The 23,810-nt window shown below is 36.2% G+C and overlaps 1 protein-coding gene and 1 long non-coding RNA gene across 4 annotated transcripts in view; one reads left to right on the top strand and one right to left on the bottom strand.

Moving 5' to 3' along the window:
• Positions 1-1,375: 1,375 nt before the first annotated feature.
• LOC140712921 (uncharacterized) lies at positions 1,376-8,003 on the bottom strand. The gene is made up of 2 exons (XR_012094768.1): positions 3,273-8,003; positions 1,376-1,660 (listed from the first exon to the last, which is right to left on the bottom strand). It is a non-coding gene; the product is annotated as an uncharacterized lncRNA (long non-coding RNA).
• A 109-nt stretch (positions 8,004-8,112) lies between these two features.
• The window catches only part of RFX3 (regulatory factor X3), a 309,035-nt gene continuing 293,337 nt past the window's right edge, over positions 8,113-23,810 (top strand). For 2 of the 3 annotated variants that reach the window (XM_073021548.1, XM_073021549.1), the window contains exon 1: positions 8,127-8,363. The gene's annotated coding sequence lies outside the window, so the exon portion shown is untranslated. Of the gene's footprint in view, positions 8,364-23,810 lie in introns of all 3 variants that reach the window. The other variant, XM_007969367.3, reaches the window with a different exon arrangement.

Here is a 23,810-nt window from a genome sequence, read left to right as displayed (position 1 = left end):
CTGGTTTCTTAGCAGTCGATGGTTTCTGGTTTTTCCAGAAAGTCAGTGCTGTCTTTCATAGTAGGATCATTGAGTCAGTACTGGCTCAAAAGAAAATAATATGGATATTTTATGCAATTTTACTTATTTCATTTAAGGAGGAATTTAAACGTATCTACTTTCAAAATAGGCATGTTTAACCCTACAAAAATCTTTGTCATACAGTTTTATATAATCTTTTTATTACTCACTTAAAAATTCTCATCTATTATCAATTTTCAAACAAATTAGTGTTCTTCCTTTAAAGATTGTTTCTTCTGGGTGAAAAACGATGTAACATTTAACAAGTAGTCTATAATTACTCGTCACACATTTGAAGTTACAAGTAAGATAACCCTATAAAGCAAATCCAACTGTCTTTATTTTTTCATAAAGATGTATCAATTTTTAATGAAGGAAAGGTTGCAGTGCCAAATTAGGGTACTGAGTTCAAGTACACTTAAGTAATCACCCTTTTATTAGTTTTTTTCTATCTTTGTGAAACTAGCAGAAAGTTCACTATAATTTATCTCAGCGGATTTAATCCCTCCCTCTATAAGAAGAAGGAAAGAAGCCTAAGAAACAAAATTGTTTTAAATTCACTTTTGCCACTGTTATTTCAGGGCCATTTTATCCATCAATCACTATGCTTAGGATTTATATAGTTCTCAAGGTCTTTTGAAAATGTTGGGGATCTAAGAAAAAAAGTTGACTTCAAAATATGAAAAGTTGCAAAAAAAACTAACGTCTACAAAACATACTATTATGTCATTTTTAAACTCAATTTTTAGTCATGTATATTTTATGTGATGTGGATGTATTTTCATGTGTTTAATATTATTTGGGGTTGGAGGTCTTCAAACCAAGTTTTTAAAATGGCCTTAATCTTTACAATTTTTTTTGAGACAGGGTCTTACTCTGTTACTAGGGCTGGAATGCAGTGGTGTGACCATGGCTCTGCAGCCTCGAACTCCTGAGCTCAAGTGATACTCTTGCTTCAGCCTCCCACATAGCTGGGACTACAGGCACGCACCACGCCTAGCTAATTTAATTTTTTTTGGTAGAGACAGAGTCTCTTTCTTGCCCAGGCTGGGCCTCCCAAAGTGCTGGGACTAAAGGTGTAAGGCATGGCACTTGGCCCTTAATCTCTTTTATGAGAGAAAGTAGTACCACGTAACATTTCAAATAGTACTTGCAGGCAAGTGTTTTAAACATTCCACTGTAAAATGTATATTTTTGTGTTCCTTGCCCTCAAAACAAAAATGTAAATAAGCTAAAAAAATTTTTTGGAAAAATATTGCATGCATATAAATCCCCCTTTCAAAACAAACAAAAAAGGCATCAGGAGACAAATACATGTTATGTCAATCAGTAATCTTTATTTTTCTTCATTAGTGGTTATATATTGCTTTAAAAAAACATTTTTAAGGATGAAAAAAGTTCAGTCATATGCTGTAACCATTGATATACACATTCAAAAACAATTTAAATGAAGGTTTTATGTATTATTACTGTGATATTGGTGTGTGGGGTGGGTGAGATCTATGACATGTTCCAGTGAGAAGATACTATTAGTATACTTCCAATAGGAAGAATGGCCCAACAGAACTTGGGAGATGTTTTCTCCAGACTACATATTATACTAGAAGAAAAAAAAAAAAAGATAGAGGGAGGACAGGAAGGGGAGGGAGGAAGTGGGAGGGAAGGGGAGAGAGAGGGAGAGGAATGGGGAGGGGGAGGGAGAGAGAGAAAACAATAATTTGTTAAAGAATTTGGATAAATAAAATCTTTTTTTATATATAATTGACAATAATTTAGTAAATAAAATACTTTTCAGTACATATTATTGACATGAATTGCTGATTCATTTATAGGAATTAATCTTTAACAGTTAAAGCTCATTGTCTTGTAAAAATCTACTTGGGGTTCACAAAGGTCTTAAAAAATGCTGGTAGAAATATTTATTAACATTATTAAGGTACTTACTCTATCAACAATTTTTCTTAATTTCACTGAAGTACTATATAAACACATATATTTAGTATTTTGAATCAATTTCCCTGGTATTCCATCTCTTAAAATCCATTAAAATCAGAATTTTAGAATTGAGATCATTCAGGTCTTTTTATCCTTGACTTACAAATTGAGTTTTCTTCTACCTCCAAAAGGTTTAAGTCTGAAGTGTTACCTACGGAGCTTATTTGACTTTCTAAACCTAGTCATAGTTAGCACCAATATCTCCCAAACACTCTTAAGTGTTACCTTAGAAGGTTGTATGATCTCCACTGTATTTAAGATAGTTGATTCTAACAGAAAAAATTTTTTCTGTATTCATCTAGAGCTCACTTTAAGCCCTCAAAAGAAATTCCTTGTTTCTAGATGCATTCAGAATTATAAAGTAGCAGAACTCATTTTTTTGAGCAGAAAATCAATGTTATCTATTGTATGTCACACTTACATATTTGAAAATTTGCCAAGAATTTACTATTTATCCTTTCTCTGCAGGGTTGAACAAAAATATTACAGAAAACGTGGACTAATGAGGTAGATAATATAGTAACAAAAATTCTATTAATGATTTATAGTGTTTGGGGGCAGGTATTACTGGCATATAATAAATATATAATGTGTATTAATTACAATGTTGAAAAATGTAAACACCTGCATAAAACAAGATCTAGACTAGAACTCTCTAGAACTTCTGAGATAATAGAAGTGTTCTGTATTTGCACTGTCCAACTTAGCAGGCAGTAGAGACTAGAACTCTCTAGAACTTCTGAGATAATAGAAGTGTTCTGTATTTGCACTGTCCAACTTAGCAGGCAGTAGCCACATGTGGCTATTGAACACTTAAAATGTAGCTAGTGTGACTGTGGAACTGAATTTTAAATTTAAGTATTAATTAATATTTAGATTTTAATAGCTACATGTCATTAGTGCAGCTTAGACAGTGCAGAACATTTTCATCATCCTATCACGTTCCCTCATAATCCTTTCCACTAAAATCCCAACCTACTGCCTCTGCCATAAAAAGACACTAAACATAGATTACTTTTTCCTGGTCTTAAATTTTATATAAATGGACTCATATGCTATGAGTCTGGCTTCTTTTGCCAAATGCAATGTTTTTGAGATTTATCTGTGTTGTATCAGCAGTCCTTTCCTTTGACTTGCTCAATGGTACTCCATTGTATGACTGTATCACAATTTGTTTTACTCTTTTTTACTTCTTTAAGACAAGGTCTTGCTCTCACCCAGGCTGAAGTACAGTGGAGTGATCATGGCTCACTGCAAACTTGAACTCCTGGATTCATGCAATCCTCTTGCTTCAGTCTCCCAAGTAGCTGGGACTCCAGGCATGTGCCAACATGCTCAGCTAAGCTTTAAATTTTTTTGTAAAGACAGGGTCTCGCTATGTTGCTCAGGCTGGTCTCAAACTCCTGGCCTCAAGTGATCCTCATGGCTTAGCCTCCCAGAGTGTTGGAATTACAGGTGTTAGTCCTTGTGCTGGGCCCACAGTTTTCCCATCCTCCTATTGATACACATTTGAATTGTTTCCAGACTATTTCTTTTTTTGAGACGGAGTTTTGCTCTTGTTGGCCAGGCTGGAGTGCAATGGTGTGATCTCGGCTCACCGCAACCTCCACCTCCCAGGTTCAAGTGATTCTCCTGCCTCAGCCTCCCAAGTAGCTGTGATTACAGGTATGTGCCACTACACCCGGCTAATTTTGTATTGTTAGTAGAGATGGGGTTTCTCCATGTTGGTCAGGCTGGTCTTAAATTCCCGACCTCAGGTGATCCACTTGCCTCGGCCTCCCAGTGTTGAGACTACAGGCGTGAGTCACCGCGCCTGGCCCCAGGCTATTTCTTTTAAAGCTGCATGTGTACATCAAAAGGTAATTTACTTTGGTGTTAAGCAAAGGTAGTCAACTTATGATTCTATTATCATCTTTCTGTGTTGGAGTAAAAATGTAATTCCAAGACACACAGATGCACACAAACGTGTGTACACATGGGCATACACACTCTACACACACTCTTCAGAACTGCTGGAGTAATCAGCTGGTTTGTATTACTTAAAGAAAACAAAGAAAGACAAATCTAGAAGAAAATATTATTGCACTGTTTTCCAAACCAAAACATACTTTAGGTGGGGATAGGTAGGCTTGAGGGTGCTCCAGAGAATGGTGGCAAATTATGTTCAGTTTTGAATTATCTCGGCCCCTATCACTCTCTGTCATTTTTTAATAATTATCACATATCCACAGAATTTCAGATCTAGTAAAGGCAATTAGTAATCCAGTAATATAATTATCCAGTATTCTACATAAGTGCTCAATAAATACTGGTAGAAATGAAACAATACATTTTATATAAGAGAATCCATGACTCTACACATCTCTCTCTCAATTGAAGAAAATAGGGTATAATCAAATGAAAAAATTTACAACAGGTATGATTTCTTTCTTATAAAGATTCATCACAAATTCAACAATAAGATGCCACAGACTATATTAGTTTTCAAAACTCTGATATTTTTCAGAAGCAAGCCTATCACATAGCAGTATTTTATCTTTTCATATGCATCCTTTCTTTTTTAAAGTATTAATAATGAAAAAACTTATTAAGTCCTTGAATATGCAGTGGATATGAATAGGCAAAAACACCCTAATAGATAATACAGAAAAGAAAATGTACCACTACAAATGTGTTAAAAGTAACTTACGAAATGCACAATCTATATATATAATCAGGGCTTCAGATTTTTCTTCAAGTAGTTCAGATACAAATGTGTTATTCCCTGTCTCTTCCAATCATTCTGATCGGAGAGAAAGAAAAGAATCCAAAGTTAAAACACAACATTCTAAATTAATAGATAATGTTGAACATTTTACATTCAGGAACTATGTCTGCCCCACTTTAGCTTGGTTATGTACCTTTTTTTTATCAATCACACAGTGTGTTTTGTACTATAATAGGTGATAACTGTTAGAGTGGTCCAATACTGGGTCTTTTCTGTGACCTCTTAGCAAATAATCTATTTCTGAAACATACATGCAACATATGTGAAGATGCATCTATGCAGCTTTAAAAAATCGTTAAAAAAAATCCTACAAGCAATGACCATGGGTTAAAAGGTTTCTGGGTTCTTTTGTAACTAATTAACAGTATTAAACAATACATGCATGTAAAATCCGTATTTTCGATTCTATAGCTTGAATTGGTATCTTGCTTATTTGATTCAGTGTGGTGGTGTATTTGTACGTTTTCACACTGCTATAAAGAACTACCTGAGACTGGGTAATTTATGAAGAAAAGAGGTTTAACTGACTCACAGTTCTGCAGGCTTAAGAGTAAGCATGACTGGGAGGCCTCAGGGAAACTTACGATCATGGCGGAAGGTGAAAGGTACAAGGACTTTCTTCACATTGTGGCAGGTGAGAGAAGGGTAGTGATAAATACTTTTAAACAACCAGATCTCTTGAGAACTCATTCATGAAACAGCACTAGTGGGATGGTGCTAAACCATCAGAAATTGCCCCCAGGACCCAATTATCTCCCACGGGGCCCCTCCTTCAACACATGCAGATTACGATTTGACATGAGAGCTGAGATACAAAGCCAAACCCTATCAGGCAGGAACACTGAACATTTCAAATATTAACCTCAATATGGTTAGAATTGTATCATCATCAAGTATCCTAAAACATGGGAAAATATTTTAAATTCTAAATTTTCAAGAATTAACTTCAGGAAATGTATCTATTCCTAACTCTGGAAAAGATCAAACCTATAAGGCATTTAAAAAAAAAAATTAAGCAGCTTAAAACTAATTTTATAATGTTCTAGCACAAGGGTTGCACTTATTTTTTTAATAGTCCCTCACAGCACCTATTTATACTCTTGAGATACAGTTTTGCACAAGCTTCACTATATGGTTTTCTTGCCTGTAGATTAAGAGTAGTAAATTAAAAGGGTGGTGAGGATAATAGAACTATGTTCACTGACAGCAGTAAAAAGCAACAGCTGACAATGAAAGAAGGGAAAGGCAAACTGTAACAGACAATGGAACTTAAAAAACAAAGCGATTCAGAGAGCCATGTAGTGTGAGCATACAGCCCTACACACCATTACAGGAATGAGGACTTTATCAGTAAATGTAATAAAGTGAATATTCATAAGGACTACCAGTTTTCATAAAGCTGGAATATGTACCTCATTTCCCATCTGTATGTAAAATGGGACCCACATTGGTCACCACAGTCATTTCTCTGACTAGAAACCCTTACTACCACAGTGGGTCAGGAAACCTTTTAGCTTTAGCACTAGGCTCACCACTGTTCACTACTGCACCACATTATTATTGTAAGAACATCTCTAACTCGTGAGATTATCAAAGGCAACAATATTACTTTTTAAAATGTACCCAAAGTAGCTGGTTCCCAAAACACGGTAACTTTGTATTCCATGGCACACAGTCATAAACTAAAACCACGGACTTTTAGGACTCTGTGCCTGTTTTTCCTCAAATGCGAGTATTACCTAGCACTGGTGTTGTTGGGATTACATGGGATAATGTATGTAAAACACTTCGTACCAGTTCTGGGAAACAGAATGAGCTCAGTATTATTTTAGCGCTGGTGAACTCATGCCGGCCCAAATCCCTTATTTGCAGGTGCAAAAATTAAGCCTCAAGAGGAGAACTGACTTCCTAACGCTCTACTTCTAATATGTCATTGTCTTGGATAAGCAGCTTAGTGGCAAATGTTGGGAGATTTTGGGTATTGGCAGGGCCTGGGGGCATGTGCCTGCTGGACTCGAGTCTGCAGAGAACTGGAGGAGTCTGTTCGAACCATGAGGCATTAGACGCTGTGCCTTATCAACGCGTTTGAGATGGCAGGTTATGTTAACAACATTCAACACAGACGGAAGCCATTCGTCTATCTCAATTCAGCCGGAAATAGCAAGACCCTCAGCTACAGTAGGCTGAGTAAGTGGGGCTGAGGGCAAGGTAGGTAACAGGATCCAGGCTTGAGCTCAAGCCCCGGTTCAGTCTTTAAAAAGGGATGAGCACGTAAGGGCTTAAACTAACAAAACTAGAAACTAACAGGATGGTGTCGCAGGCAGGTGTAAGTTACCCCGCCCCTCTACGCCCTCCGTCGAGGAGACTCGCCAAATGCGTTTTCTCAGCCTACGGGCAGGGCAATTTCTTGCTCTCTACAGGCAATTACTCCCAGCCCTGTAAGCAGGGAGTGATGACCTCGCCTTTTCGTTCTGGAGTGAGGGCCGGACACGCTTGGACCTCACCTCTCCGCGCCACTCTGCGGCTGGGCCGCGGGAGGCCGGCTCGCGCCCACGCGCACCCCACGCTCGCCTTCTCTAAGATGGCGGCAGAGGCTGCTCGCTCACGCCCCGCCGCCCGCGCTCCTCCAAGTCGTGCCCTCAGGAGGCGGGAGTGGGTCAGAGCGCGGAAAGCAAGAGGGCGAGAGTGACGCGGATCCTCCAGTCCAGCTCAGGCCGCGGAGCCCTGAAGCGTCCAGGAAAGCGAAAAGCCAGCAGGCTGACGCGACCAAGAACACCGCTGGCACCTCAGAAACGAAAAAAAACGGCGGCACATCCGGGCCCCTCTGCCCGCCCCGCCCCGGAAGTAACGTATCGGGCAGGGGCGGGGGTTGCTCTTCAAAGTGGATTCTTCCTTAGCCATAGCTCGTTTTTCCACAAAGTGCCTGGAATCACCCTCGCCACCCCCTCCCTCGGGTTAGCCGTTACTCTCTCGTGGCTCCGGGACGTCTCTGCACAAAGCTGGCTGCCGGGAAAGGCAGCCCTCGTTTCACAGATAGTAATCCTCGCACCGCGACTCTAAATTCTCCTGGGCTTCGCCAGCGCGTGTAGTAACGTCCCTCTGAGAGGACTCTTGGTGACCTCAGCCCCAACCAAGCATAGGCGAACCTCTTCGGAGTCCTGTGTTGGAATCCCGGCCTCGTGCCCCGTCACCCCGCCACCCCACCACCCCGCCCGGCTTTGGGGACCGTCAGTCACAGCGCTGCTCCCTCCCCTTCCGGCGGCTTGGCCGGGCCCGCCTCCTCCCCTCTTCCCTCCCCCACCCCTCCCCGTGCGAGTGTCTCCCTCTCCCTCTCGCTCTCTCTCTCCCTCTCTCTCTCTCTTTTGTGAGTTATAGCAACCGTTGCCTTGTGAATCAAGCGCCATAGTCACCGTAGTCCTGGCGACTGTTACCCATCAACAACAACTACTCCTCTCCTCCTCCTCCTCCTCTTCCTCCTCCTCCTCCCCACCACCACCATCTCCATCACCCACCAACAACACCACAATAATCCACAGCCAAGGTGAATATTCTTCGGTCTCTACATGTGTGTGGGAGCGTGTGGCTGCGTGTGAACGCGTGTGTCCGTGCGTGTGTGTGTTCGTGTGTGCGAGCCGAGTGTGGCTGTGCAGGGGTCTCACTCCTGACACGGGGGCTGCCGCTGCGGCGCCGCCGCCGAGGGGCTCTGTTCCCCGGGCTTGTTTACAATGGACCCTGCGCGCCGCGGCTGGGTCGGGGGTGTGGGCGCCGCGCCGCCCGCCGGCCCCGGCCCTGCGCCGGCCGCACTTCAGGGATGGAGCGGGAGATTGGGGGGCTGCGAGCCGAGCGGGAGAGGGAGCCACAGTTTTCCGATGCGGATGCCGGATCTTTCCCTTAGGTCTGGTATGAGGAGAAGGGTCAGGTGAAGAGATAAGAATTTGTTCTTTCTTTAATTTTCTTCTCTTCTAACGCTGCTTGTTTCCTGCTTCTTTCAAAGCCAAAATAGACAACAGTGTGCAGGGGGGGGGGACCCAAGAGGTGGTGTTTTGTTGTTGTTGTTGTTCACTTGTGGGGCCTTGTTATGGGTTTTGTTATTTTTATCCTCGTACGTTGGTGAACTTTTCCCACCGCCTATTCCCTTCATTTTTGCCCCTCTTTGCTTGGTGCTGAATGGGCTGCTCTTCTTTCACCATCATCAGCTTCACGGTTTTCCGTTTTCTTTTTAAAACTGTGTTTTCTTTGTGCGGCAAACAGTCTTAATATCCATTCCGCACTCTTCCCTCCCCCTCTTTCTACTCCCCCACCCCCCCATACCCCTTGCACACACATGGAAACCTGGGGCCTCTTCGTTGGGCTCCCTTTGCTGTACTGGGAAAGAGATTTTTCTTTTTTAAAGTCTGTCTCCTCTCTCTTCTTTGGAGTGTGTGTGTGTGTGTGTGTGTGTGTGTGTGTGCTTGTGATTTAAACCGGATGCACGGCATCTGTGATACTTGGGTTAGTAGTTATTGACAGTGCTTTATCCTTCATGTGGAGGTGGGAGGGGTAGTAGTGAGGTTCCCTTTCACTTTGATGATCCTCTTTCTCCGCAGTAGAGTGTTAACAATTTTCATTGTGGTTATGAGACTTTGTGATGAACAGGGAAGGGACACAAGGAAGCTTTGTGAGAACTCAGTTCACAATGTTATTTGTGACAGTTATGGTACTTTAAGAGTTTTTTTTTTTTTTTAATCTACTCTGTTCATTTTCCTTTGAGAGTTGAAATTGAAGTCAAGTTCATAAAGAATGTATGAAGCTTCTCAACTTGAAACGTGTGTATATTTCACTTTCTTTGTGGTTAAGATCTAGGCATGTTTGTACTTAACATATTCTTTTTATTTACTTTTTGATTTTCTTTGGACAGTGACTTGAACCTGCTCAGGAGAGAGAACTTTCTCCTTTTTAAGTATTTCTTTTAAAAATTACATTTCTCTGTAGATTTGAATACTTATTAGTCCTTATGTAGTAGGTTCTTGGTTAGCGTTAACCCAGTTTTACAGATCCCCTAAATTTGTTCATTTTTTTCAGCTTAACTTTTAGTTAATAGATTTATCAATAAAGAGTTTTGAAAATGAATGTGTGCTAAAACAAATATAACGTACTATTATAGCTGCACATATTGAAGTTTTTAATTTACAGTTTTAAAATGCTTATTCAAATAGTCTTCTAACAGCAAACATATATTGATTTAACTGACAGCAGCTTGTGAATAATGTGACAGTACTAATTATTCTTGAGATTGTCAATGAGCAGGGTAGGTAATTATAATGCTATTAAGGCTAATATTTTGTAAACTAAGAGTTGAGATTAAAAAAAAACTTCAGTTCATTTCCTTGCGATTGCTATTTTAAATGAAGACGATATTTTGTTCTGAAAGAAATCTTTCTCAGAGCACTCAGAATTCTTTATAATTATTCCTCCCCTCCCCAAACTGGGTTCCATGCAAATCTCTAATACTAACTTGTACTTTTTTTTGTTCAGATTGAGTGTCAAATGCCTGAACACTTTTGGATGATGAAGCTCCTGGGTCCTATAAACTCTCTGAAGTTAATAGGAGTTTTGCTGTCTTGGGACAGTTTCAGACCTTATGCCATTTACATAATAGGTTTTCAGTTAAGTAAATTATATGCTGGAATGTTACAATTTAATATTTGCAGTGTCTGAGAACTTTTTTGAGGCATTTCACTCATGTATAGTTCAGGTTTTCTGTGATTTAGATTTTCATTCACAAGTTGATTTGAGAGCAGAACTTAAATTGAATTTCATTACTTTTCCATTTTTTGAAGCATATATGTGGAATAAAATTGCTATTAGAGCTGCTGTGGAATTGCTTAAATAATCAGAAACACTAAGAAATGGTAAATTTAAAAATTAAACCCAAGAGTAGATACTTAGCTTTTACTTTATTCTTTCTTAATATTTTTCCTAGAAGGGACTATATTACATATTGATACTTTCTTGTGTTTTTAGTTTTTATACTAATAGAAGTTTGTAAAAGTGATCATGCTTTGAAACTAAAACTATTAAGCAGAAGTCACTTGTAACTTGTTTTGAATAGTTAAATGTCTGTGATTCAATGTATGCCATAATGCCTCAGTCTTTTTGGTTTGTTTTGCCTGTGAATTATATTAAATGGTGTCGGCATCACACGTATACACATGTTTGGCAAACTAATGAATTTCTAGAAATTTTGCATCGTTTCACAATGTTTTCATTAAATGTTGTAGTGGTGCTTAGTTTTTCTGTATTATTTCTCCAGTACTCAAATAGTCTTGTACTCTACTTTGGTACTCAAATAAAAGGTTATAGTTTATAAGCTTAATATGCTTTAACCCGGAACAGTGTATTTTACCTAAACAAATTTATTATGGTGATTTTTTTACCGTTAAAAATAGCAATTAAAAAATGAATGAATCTTAAAAGCAAGTTGGATTTTATGCATCGTTTAAATGATAATATATTGGTAACGTTTTTCATTTCTTGAGAAAGTTGATATTGTGTTGGTATTCTCCAGCTGAAGAAATTAGCAGGTAGAATATAATGATTTTTGGTTTTCAGATTTTAAAGTGTGGGTTTATTTGTGTGTGTGTTTGTGTTTAAATGGGTGGGCATAGCAGAAGATATGTGGCAAGAGTTACACACACACACACACACACACAAACACACTTTTCCAGAACACTAATAGGAATGTTACTTTGTTCTTAGTATTCATAGTGAGAATGTGTTACAAGAAATGAGAATAGGGAAGAAGTAAACTTTAACATTTTGGAGAGGCTCCTGATTATTTTGTTTTTATGCTGAACCATTGGCTAAAAATCCTCTATTTGAGCTTAGTTACTTTAAAAACAGTTTTCATAACTGAATAATTTGCCTTTAACTTTTTGGTATATATTCCCAGTGGCCATCACAAAGTATGTTTTAAATTCCTCTCTATTCAGTTACATAGTGTTCCCATATTTTGGAAATCCAAGATTAAGTGGATTTGATTAAATCTAGCTTGTTAGGGACAGATGGCTGCTTTAAACAGGTGTCACTTTCATTTTTTACTGCATTGTATTGGGACTTCCAGTGGTTGACAAAAGGGCTGTCTAAAGCAGGTGGCATCCTTTGCTTTTGTTGTTAGTAAAATCTACTTTAAGGGTTAATTATTTTCCTAGGAAAAGTTTTTTTTAAATAAAGTATAAGTTTTGAACTACTAAAGATTCATAATTTAACGTAACTTTTATTTCTGAATATTATTCTATTTTTAAGTTGTAGAACTTGCAGATTCTTTCACAAAACACTTATCAATTCTTATAAATAATGGTAAATTCCCTTTGAATCCAGAAAAAGTACACAGGAACATTTTACACACCCAAGTCAAACCCCAGGGCCAATTTGAATAAAGTGAAATTTGGTTAACATGACAAGTTAACTTTTGTCGTCCTTCACTGAAATAATTTTTTGACAGCATTTTTTATATGTTGGAAATAGGTATTGTTTTTGTTGGTTAAATATTTTCAAACTAAGCGTTTTCCTGACTTCATTTACTGCTATAAAGTTTATAGTGATCTTTTAAAATGATAATATTTTTAAGTATTAATGTTCAAAAATATGTACTGCAGTAAATAAAAACTATCAACCTATTGATTTCTAAGGTTCACGTTACTGTATAATTCTGTCCTTTTCTGTGGGAATTTTATATTTCTTATAACAGATGCACCAGAGGGTGCTGTGCTGTTTGCAACATGAGATTATTATCACTAAGAATGTGAACTCACTAGAACTTTTATTTAAAGAAAAATTTTTTAATTATATATGCATTGAAGCATATAATAGGCTTATTTTTATGGAGTTTAACGTACGATCTTAATTGGCACTTTTACATCAAAACCTATCTTCGTGTACTAATACATATTACCACAACGTATAACAATATAAAGATTGGTATCTTTGGCACTGTCTGAATGTCAGCATTAGTCCTATGGGCATAATGTTGATTATCTTTTGTAGATATTTTAATCTTTATTTTAAAACTTAGGTTACCCTGAGAATCATACTATTTGGTGATATGTGCCTTTATACTTGTTAAATTTCATATGGTTAGCATATATCAGTAATTGTACATTCTTATAACACTTTACATGGCATAATTAGTGATATACTTTTTATTGTATAATCTTTAACAAAACTGCACTGAAAAAATAAATGGCACTAGAAAAATAAATGGCAATAGTGATTATCAGGCTAATTCATAATAAAATAGTATTAACATTATTTAGATAACTCTGGCTGGGTGTATTGGTTCACATTTAGAATCCCAGAACTTTGGGGCTGAGGCGGAAGGATCACCTGAGGCCATGAGTTCAAGAGCAGCCTGGGCAACAAGGCCACAAGATTTCATTTCTACAAAAAAAAGAAAAATAAAATTAGCCAGGCTTGGTGGTGTGTGCCTGTAGTCCAAGCTACTCAGGAGGCTGAGGTGAGAGAGTTGTTTAGCCCAGGAGTTTAAGGTTACAGTGGGCTGTGATCATGCTACTGCACTTCAGCCTGGGTGACAGATCAAGACCTTGTCTCAAAAAACCAAAAACAGAAACGAATGCAATCCCTACTTCACGCTGTTGGAATAGGCTGGTTTGATTGTTTAATTTGGCTCTTTATCTGAAAACTTTTAGATTCTCTGCGGTACTGTGTGCCATATACTTTTAAACTGGGAGTGATCTTATATTACTTTTTGTATTTTATTTGTTCAGTGAGAGATTTTCAGGAGAACTACTGAGTCCAATCTTGGGCTGCTTCTTGTGTCATCGATTCTCTTTTCACAGCAATATATACTCTAAAAGACATACTGAAACAGTAATATCTTCCTTAAGTAAGCTTAGAAAGACATAGTAACAGCATATAAACTTTTAAATCTTGATAATGGATTTATCTGTACTATTACACATTTTACTATAATTAATTGCGATATTTTTATAAAGTAACCTTACAGGGCATAGTAGTTCATGTGTGTTGGACTGCCTCAAAGAATCCAAAACATTTAATAAAGTAACACTATGTTTAAATACTGGTCTTGCTAAAATAGGTTAGGTATTTTTGTTTAAAAATGTAGTCCTACAGTTTACCAGTTAGTTTTTGCCAGTAAGATTTTTCCTTTTTTGAAACAGGGTCTTGCTCTGTCACTCAGACTGGAGTGCAGTGGCATAGTCATAGCTCACTGCAGCCTCGATCTCCTGGACTCAAGTGGTCCTCCTGCTTCAGCCTCCTGAGTAGCTAGGACTACAGGCTATTGCCATCATTTTAAAATTTAAAACATTTCAATTTTTTTTTTTTTTTTTTTTTTGTAGAGACAAGGTCTTGTGTTGCAGGCTAGATTTTTGAAAGTGTATTTTATGACAAGTTATATTGCTTAAAAAATCTTTATTTTTGTAGTTTTTATTTCATATCAAATGCAGAGTGTTCTTAGTGAAAACAAATCAGTTAAAAATTGAAATATATTTAGAGTATCAATAAATAGGTATAAATAGGTTTTGTTCTTTAAATAGATGGATAGAATAAGTATACTGGTGAAGAACAGGCTTTGGAGTCAGATTTCAGATAATCTCATTAGCTGTGTGACTTTGGACAAGTTATTACCTTCACTTAACCTCAGTTTTCTCATTTGAAAAATAGGATCAATCTTGCCTGCCTTATGGGGTTTTGTGAGGATTAAAGGAGATAATTTATGTAATGTACTTTGCTCAGTATTTGACACAATATGTGTTCAATACGTGTTGGCTTTATTATTAGGGGAGGCTGAGAAAATACCTATTCTAATCTTTTTGCTACCTAAGAATCCTTTGACCATTCCTTTTTTAATGAGCCCAAAAAGTTTTGAAAGACTTTGCTTACCAATCTATACTCATTAAATAATAATTATTCCTTTTCCTCCACTTTAAAAAATAAAGCACAGACAAGCTGCCAATCACAGGCTTGGATTATTATTTGATAACCAGTCTTATCACACTGAATTAATAGAATTCTAGCCCAAAGTTATGTTTTAGTTTTATTCTGCAGCCTTATAATGGGTTGCTTTTACTAGGTTTGCATAACTCTCCTGGTCAAAGGATTTTAGATTAAGATCTAATGATGTAATATTTCATTATCTGTTATACTGTTATTGTTCAGTTCATTGTCCCACTTATATATTTATTTTCATGTTAGACACGAATTATTTTAAAACAGTCTGAGCCCTGTTTATAAACTTTATACCGAATGCAGTCAGTAATGTTTAATAATGATAAATAGTCAGTTGTGTAAAGATGAGTTTATCAAGGAATTATTCTACATTTTTATAATACATTGCTTAGTATTGTTACTTTACTAAGGGTAGAAAAATGTGTGAGGTCACTACTTGTGTACCTACTGCAATAAGTAATTTTGGCATAATTTGTCAATCCCAATCTTCAGTTGTAAAGTAACCCTGGAACATTGTTTAGTGTAATATATAATATGAAATCATAGAGGAAATATGCCACCTGTGGCTTCCTTTCATTGGATATTAAAGATGTTTAAGTAACATTTTCAAGTTGGCTGCTTAATTGTTAAAGTTGCTATTCAGTAATTTCCTTTATTTCTATATTTTTCCTGAGTATTTTCATTGAAATGAAATAGTTTTCTCATTTTAGAGTGATCTATAAATAGTTCTAATCTTTCTCAAAGTGGAAATTTGATTTGTATATTTCAGTTGAAAATTTACCTGATACTATATGTCTTTTCTTTTTTGCCAAAGCATTGTATATTGTACAGATGTTTGTCTGTGTCACTCATTTCACCATTCTCCCTACTACTGTTAAGTGTTTAGTTATGTGACCCCTTTTGCATTATTTTTGTAGATAATTAGCCCCAACGTATCAATTAGACTGACTCTTAGTTTAGCCACCTCCTCAGCTTCCTTTTGCCAGTAAATTTGACGCACATTTAAAAGGAACTTTTGGGGAAACGTTAGGAAATGTGATTTGGATGGTCAGGTTATGCAGTCATACATTGCTTAATGATGTGGATATGTTCTGGGAATTACGTAGTTAGGTGATTTTATCATTGTGTGAACATCATAGAGTGTACCTAACACAAACCTAGATCGTATATCCTGCTACATGCCTACGCTGTAGAGTATAGCATATTATTCTTGTCTGTAAACCTGCATAGCATGTTACTGGAGTGAATACTGTAGGCAGTTGTATCTCAGTAATAAGTATTTGTGTATCTGAACATATCTAAACATAGAAAAGGTAATGCATTGTGTTAAGGTGTTTAGTTGGTTATGATGCCACTGAGCTAGAGGAATTTTTGAGCTCCATTATGTTGTGGGATGTGGTTTGTTGTCGACAGAAACATTATGTGGTGCATGACTGTATGGTTATTCTTACCATTTCCAATAGTCTGTTATTGTCTTACAATTTCTACTTATCTGACTGTCCTCTCGGACAAATATATAACCTTGTTCCACTAACTGTGTAATCTGAGTGTGGTTTTCATTCATAAGGCTCCATTCTTAGTCCTGGCTATGTGCTGGCCTCTGGCTAAGTACCTTAGGGTTAAATCTCTAGTTCATAAATATTGTGTTTGCACAATCACAGATGCCTACCATTGCTGACTTTTAATTCCTGGATTCTTCTCACTTTTATTAGAAGCAGTAATACCCAGCTACTACTGCTTGCCTTTGCTTTACAGTGCTTGGTCTAGATTTCTGGAGGTTCTTGGTAATTCCTGTTTAGGCAAAAATGAGGTATTGGGTAATAGGAGTTGAGAGTGAGGCAGCTGTCCTCAAAATAATAGTGTGTTAGTTGGTAGGAGGAGACAGATAAAATGAAAGATGATAGAAGGAGAAAGGACGAGTGACCAGGCCAAGATATAAAGGACTTCAAAAATGCTAGCCAAAGGAGGTTAAAAAGAAAATAAAGGTTCTCAGTCTATTTCTAACTGTAAAGCCTTAGTGAAGTCACTTAATAGGCCTCAGCTTCTCCATCTGTAAAATGAAACAATAGGGCTGTGGGATCTCTAAAGCCCTTTCCAGTCTATGATTCTGTAGCAAGATTGACACTGGGAAAAGGGAAACATGCAAATGACATTGAGCCAGGAATTGGCATTTCCCTTGCTCATGTTCTCAAAGGCTAGCAGGTTGTTTGCTTATTGTTTCTTCTGATAAGAACAAGAAAGAAAGAAAACCCACAGCCTGGTACTAGCATAATGGCCATACCTATAGCAAAATCTCAGAAGGTTCCACCATTTCAATGGCTTCTATAGAGAGCGGTGGCCAAGTGCCCTCATTTTCTCACCCACATAGGAATTAGCTGAGTCTCACAGCTTGAGTTCCTGCCGGAGCCAGCTTCTCTATGTATGTGTGCCAGACAAGTGTCTGACATTTGGGGCTCCTCCTGTCTGTTGCTCACCAATGAGATATTTAAAACAGGACATAATTTCCCAAGTATGTGGGTAGGCAATTTAACAGAGGAGAGCGAGCGAGAGAGAGTGCGAGAGAGAGCGAGCGCATGCGCACTCTCTCATCAGAATAAAAATTAATTTAGGTTTCTGTTGATCTCGTTTTTAAGACGTTTCTTCCCCAATTATTGAAGCTATTCAACGGGTTTTTAAGAAGTGCTAAAAATCCTGTCAAGGCCTAGACAAGCTCTGAGAGCCTTTGGACTACTTTGGTGTCCCTGGTCTGGAAAGCATTGCCATCCTCCACACTAGTCTCATATTTTTCCATCGGTAATAATTTACTGCTTTACTTTCTCTTAATATTGTTTATATTTGGATAAGCATTCTTTTAATTAAACTTTGGTAGAGAAAAATAGTCCTTTAAGAAGTTTACATTTTCTTAAATTTAAATACATTTTTACTTTAATACTACTTTGGTTTGTAGACTTACCAAGATTTTAGAACATAGCAGGCTAGGAGAGGAAGCATTTTTACATTTATTCAAGATAAGTCGTATATTCTGCTGTATCTCAACTCTTTTACCAGCCTAATAGGGGAGTATATTAAAGCTTAGATTGTAATTGTTGTTGCTTTAAAAAATTTATTTTTGCATGCTTTTTTACTGATTAATATAACATATTCAGTTTTCTGGACTACATTCAGATTTGCATGCCTAATAGCATTTATGTACTTCAGTATAACTTTCATCTTTAAAATATATCTCATCCCCTTCCGTCTCAGTCAGCATAGTTTACTTTAATGTGCAAAACCATTTTAGAGATTCTTTGCTTGTCAGTTAAGTGTCTTCCATGTTTTAGTTGTGGAGGAATGGGGGAGGTTGCTGTAGAAGGGCAGGAAAAGCAGATACATTTAGAAATCATATCCTGTTTCTATTGTTAGACATCAGTGCATTACATATTTTCCCCAGTTAATTTTCCTGGACTATTAAGTTCTGGTGGGTGTAGGGGCTTGAGATGGGACTTAGGGGGCATGGGGAGTTGGGAGACAGAAGACTTAGGTGATCCAGTATTTCTTCCAGATTTCTTACCTGTTGAAATAGTGTGCAGAGTACAACTATTTTTGTGAAGATGGGCATTCTGTTTAATTTTGTTAGTGATTCCTTTTTTCTAAAGACTCAATATATCTGTATATATCTATCCATTAGTACATTAGTAGATGTAAAATAGTATCTTTCTTTTTTAAGGAACCAGAATTTTGATTTATTCATGCACAAATTTTAGAAAGGTAGGAATTAAAAAAAAAAGACATGAGAAAATCTAGTTCATAAACAAGGTAACAGCAGTGATTCCTTAAATCTACCTCTTTATGTTTTGCTTTGGATAAATGGTTTTGTGGATATATATTTTTGCATTAGATTTTAGTTTTCCCCTGATACTATTTATACTATTTTAAATAACCAAAGAGCAAAACCTATCACATCAGGCATTTGCTTATTGGCATCTGATTATATCTGATGATAGTCTCAGAGATGAATTTTGATGAAGTGTCAGTTTAAGGGTCATTAATAAAAAACATCAAAAGCTATTATATGAGTAATATGAAATTCACCTTTACAACTTTAAAAGTACAATATGTATTTTGATGTGCCATGTTGAAAACCCAACATGAAAAATCAGTACATAACATGCAAACTCATAAATTTAGATTCTTTGTTTTATAAAATGATTATATTGCATATGTCTTAAGAGCATTTTAAAATACTTTGTTTAGCTAACACTTGTAATCCCAGCACGTTGGGAGGCCGAGGTGGGAGAATCCCTTGAGTTCAGGAGTTCAAGACTAGTGTGGGCAACATAGTGAGACCCTGTTTCTACAAAAAATTAAAAAATTAGCGAGGTGCAAAGGTGCCTGCCTGTAGTACCACCCCCTCTGGACTGAGGTGGGTGGATTGCTTTAGCCCTCAAGGTGGAGGCTGTAGTGAACCCAGAACCTGGGCAACAGAGGGAAACTCTGTCTCAAACAAAACAAAACAAAACAAAACAAAACAAAACTTTGCTAAAAAAAAATTGCTTTTCAATTAGAGTGTAGTAGATATATTAAGAAAAATGGAGTTTAACTTAGATAATGTGTTTTCTGTGTGTGTATGTAGATATTTAGAAAGTCATTTTAGTTTACATTTTGCTTGGTGTTGTAGAACTATCCGTATTGTTTTTGTGCACTGATGTTTGCATTAGCCATCTCTTGGAGGATCATTAGGAACATTTAGTATTTCCACCTCAGCGCTATTTTCTTGAGGCAAAGAAAATTAGGGGAACTGTTTAATGAAATTCTTTGAATGACCTTCGTGTGGTTTTGTGAGCAATTTTTAATAGTGTCTCACATTATATGATGATTTTTAGAGGCTACTTTTAGTTAATAAAGACCAAGAATGTTAAAATTGAATTAAATTGTAGTTAAAGACAAAAATTGTAATTCATTCCAATTATAGAAGGTTAAGATATTGTGCTGTTGGATCAACATTTGATCTCCTTATTTTTAGAAGTCTGCTGAGTTTTGAAATGTAAAACTTTTTGAATAATATTGAATAAGTAGAGCTGTATAATAGTTGCAGGTTTATATTTCAGCAAAGATTTGAGTGCCATATGTCTTGGAAGTAAGGTGGGATTCTTTTATCTTGGAACTTGGAAAGAGATTTGTTTTAATATTTTGATTGGGTTAGGTTTGCTTGAGCATTTTTGGGGGTTGATAGAAATGCAAATGAGCATGGACTGGAGATACAGATCAGAGTAATTTGTGAGAGGAGGTAATTGTAGTGATCCTGATGCAGCACTCACTTCCAGTCCTATTGCCTGTGATAAACTTTAAGGTAAAGACTTCTTTATTGAATAATGTAAGCCTCTCTATTAAAATGTGTTTTTGTTAATTTTCATTGCTGCCTGGAATTTCGTAAATGTACATTATCTGGGAGCTTTGGAAGTCACAGTTTACCTTTTGGATTATAAACCTTAGAAAGAATGCCAATAGATGGCACCCCATGCCCAGAACAGCACCTTAATCTGAAGGAATGAGGTAGAAAATGAAGAGCAGGATCATATAATTTGAAAAACTGGAGTATGAACAGTGACTAGTACAATGTAGAGAAAAAGAAGTATCATTTCAGGGACTAAATATGAATCCAAGTTCACCATATTTTGCGTATCTAATAATAATATCGCTGTCATGACTGATGACATTTCTAATATTTGATTCAAAAACATTCTAGCAGAGACCTAAGATAGTTGGATGAATTAGTCTCTAAGCTTTTGGTTTTTTATTTTGACCTTTAGCTTTAATTTTGAATGAGGAATTAAAGGATTTATATCAATGTATATTTAGTGCAGTATTATTTTGGTTAATTTAGGAATCCTGAAATGACTTAGATTTCCATTGAGTTTTAAGGAGCATAAAGTAATGAGGGAAATGGGTTATTAGATACAAAATTGGATATTCTCAGCTATGTGGACATATTTTTTAAGGTTTCGAATTGTAGAGTGTTACAAAAAGGACATACGATATTTGGGAATCAAGAAAGATAAAAAAGGGTAGGAAGAGATACTGAAAAGTGGAGTTGAATGAAATTAGTAGAGAATTTGGAAATAAAGATAAGGTAAGATGGAAAAATCACAATATGAATGATGAAATAATTTGTTGAATGAACAATTTCTTTTTAAAATCTTTACTGTGATTTTTACCTAATGGGAGGACCCGAGGAAAAAGATTGTACCTAGCCTCTTTTTGAGCGCCACATTTGTGTTTTGTTTATTTGTTTGTTGGAAATTATTCTAACAAGGTGCTAGGATCTTTGACTAGTATTGTATGAGGTTTGGCTATTTCTCAACATTGTATATAGAAATTAAATTGAGATGTTGCATCAGAGTTTTCTTGTACATATTTTATTATTACAAGGTAATATATTAATATATAAAATACACAAAATTAGTATATCCAGTTGAGATATCTGATTAGTTTATCTGATATCTAAAGCAGCCTACATTTGTAAAGTCAGTATATAGTAAAAAAACTGTGTCCCGTAAGTGTATGTATTCCTAAAACATTTTATATTTTGGGACATTTAAAACTTATATTGAGTCTGGTAAGCTCCCATATGCCCATTACACGGATTTAACAAATTAGTACCTTCTATTGCTCTAAAGCTGTATAATTTGAGGTATTTGTTTATTGAAATAACCTTGAATCATTCTTTACTTTGTGTTGCTTTGAAAATATTTAAATCTTACGCTAAGAACAGATTCAATGTGTACTTGAAAAAATGCTTGTGTTTAAAACAAAATATTTAAAAATGATTGATGTTGTTTTTTCTCTCAGCACAGCATTTCTCTTATTTATTATTCTCATTTTTATGGGTACATGGTAATGATATATATTTATGGGGTGCATGAGATGTTTTGATACATGCATACAAAGCATAGTAGTCACATAAGGGTAAATGGGGTATCTATCACCTTAAGCATTTACCATTTCCTTGTGTTACACACATTCTAATTATACTTTTAGTTATTTTAAAGTGTACAATAAATTACTGTTGACTGTAGTCACCCTACAGGCACAGCATTTCTAAATCAGGAAGTTTGTTCTTGGTTTCCGGTCATATCTTTTGTTCAGTAATTGAATTCAAGGCTCCTTTACTTGAATCCTGACCCATCATTAAGAAAGGGACAAAGTCCAGGGACAGTAGCCCGCATTTGAAGAAACCTGTGTTGAAGACTAACTCTCCAAGGGTGAAATGGGGTTATCTTTTGTCTACCATTCTTTTAACTTTGTTTGTGGGTAGATTCGAGTAAACAGTTGAGTCATTTTGTAAGTTGACGAGGGAAGAGAACTATCTTCCGCTTCTTCTGGAATATTTCCTTCAAAGTTTGCTACTCATTTTGTTTGTAATAGAACATAAAGGAAGAGACATCCAAGAGTTAATGTACTGATAGTTTATGATATCACTCAAAGCAGTTTTAATATTTTGTGATTTAGTATCTTCAGAGAATGAGGAAGTTACTTTTCTGAGTTTTTTTATTTGACTGAGGCCAGACTGGTATGAAAGAAGTTTATTTTACAATGCTAAAATCTATAGCCAAAAATAAATCATTATTCATGTATTAATATTATTATTACATGAAACTATTCTGTAATGAGCAGACTAGTATGTATAACAAATAGTGATCAATGGCATTTTAGTAAACAACACAAAATGTATACCTAAATCTTTTTAAAAGCTGATGTTTCCTTGTTTGAACCTAATTCAATGATTAAGATATGAAGAGGTAAATACAGCACATTAAATAAGCTTGCATTTTTTGTTTATATAATAACTTTAATTGCTAAACTTCCTTATGATCCAGAGGGTTCAGTGGAATTGTATATGACTTAATATATTTTGAGGCAGTCTTTAAAAATGTTTCTATACAGGGTAACTAGACAAACTGAATAGTAAAGTGATACAAAAATAACCAAAGTGATATACTAATTAAATGATCTTATTTCAGAACTAAACTACTCTTTCTTTTCTCAAAGGGTTATATATAATTGTATCTGACATTAGGAAACGTCTTCATTACATAATTCTGCCTGTTAGATTTTTATACTTTTCAAAAGTAGATAGAAGATACAGTGTATGAAGAAAACACCAGTATAAAGTTTAATGAGCCAAACAATATGTGAATAAAACATAAATGGAACCCTGCAAAACAAAAGATTATAGAATGTATATGTTACTTTCAGAAATATTTATAGATTTCCGTATGCATTTAATGCAATATCAATTTCAAATTTATAGTAACTTTTTCTGTGCTTTCTATTAGATACCTTGTACTTAAAATCAAAGTATAATTTTATTTGGCTTTTTATTATTTTACATTCTGTTTAGTATCAGTGAAAGCACAGGCATTTTTATTCTAGTGTTTCTAAGTTGTTTAGTTTTAAATTTGACCACTACTACCTTTGTGTTATAGGATATAATTTAAAAATCAGCCATTTTCAGTGTGGGAATAATAATATTGACCCACATATTCTGTGCTTGAGCAACTCCCCAATAACTTAATGCTCTAATTTGGAAGAACACTGTCTCTTCACATTTAAAGGAGAGTTTTGTTTGTTGCTTTTTTTTTTTTTTTTTGCAAGAAATGATCTGTATTTTATAAGCTGACCCTGTTTGCATAGCAGCTAAGCTTTTGTGTCTGGAACCTCAAATCCCCTATGATGAGTATCTTTCTTTCTCAGTGGCCAACTTCAGCCTTTCTTCCTATCTCTACTTATTTTACTGCCATATTCCTCTGTCCCTTTACTGTGTCTGGCCCTGCACAGCAGACCAAAAGAGACAGCCGTGGGACTACAGCAGATTAGAGAGTTGAAAAGGTCTCTCACTAGAGTTACACACTCTTTTCCAAATGGCCCAAATATATAGGATTTCAGTAGAGACAAAATTAGAATGTTTTATTTGAGTCAGATTTTTTTAGTTGGAATGGACTTGGGAGGTTATCAAGTTGAACCCCCTCCTTCCCCCTCC

This window comes from Chlorocebus sabaeus, chromosome 12 (assembly GCF_047675955.1).
Source record: "Chlorocebus sabaeus isolate Y175 chromosome 12, mChlSab1.0.hap1, whole genome shotgun sequence".
Lineage (NCBI taxonomy): Eukaryota > Metazoa > Chordata > Mammalia > Primates > Cercopithecidae > Chlorocebus > Chlorocebus sabaeus.
This window is presented reverse-complemented; position numbering and strand designations above follow the sequence as displayed.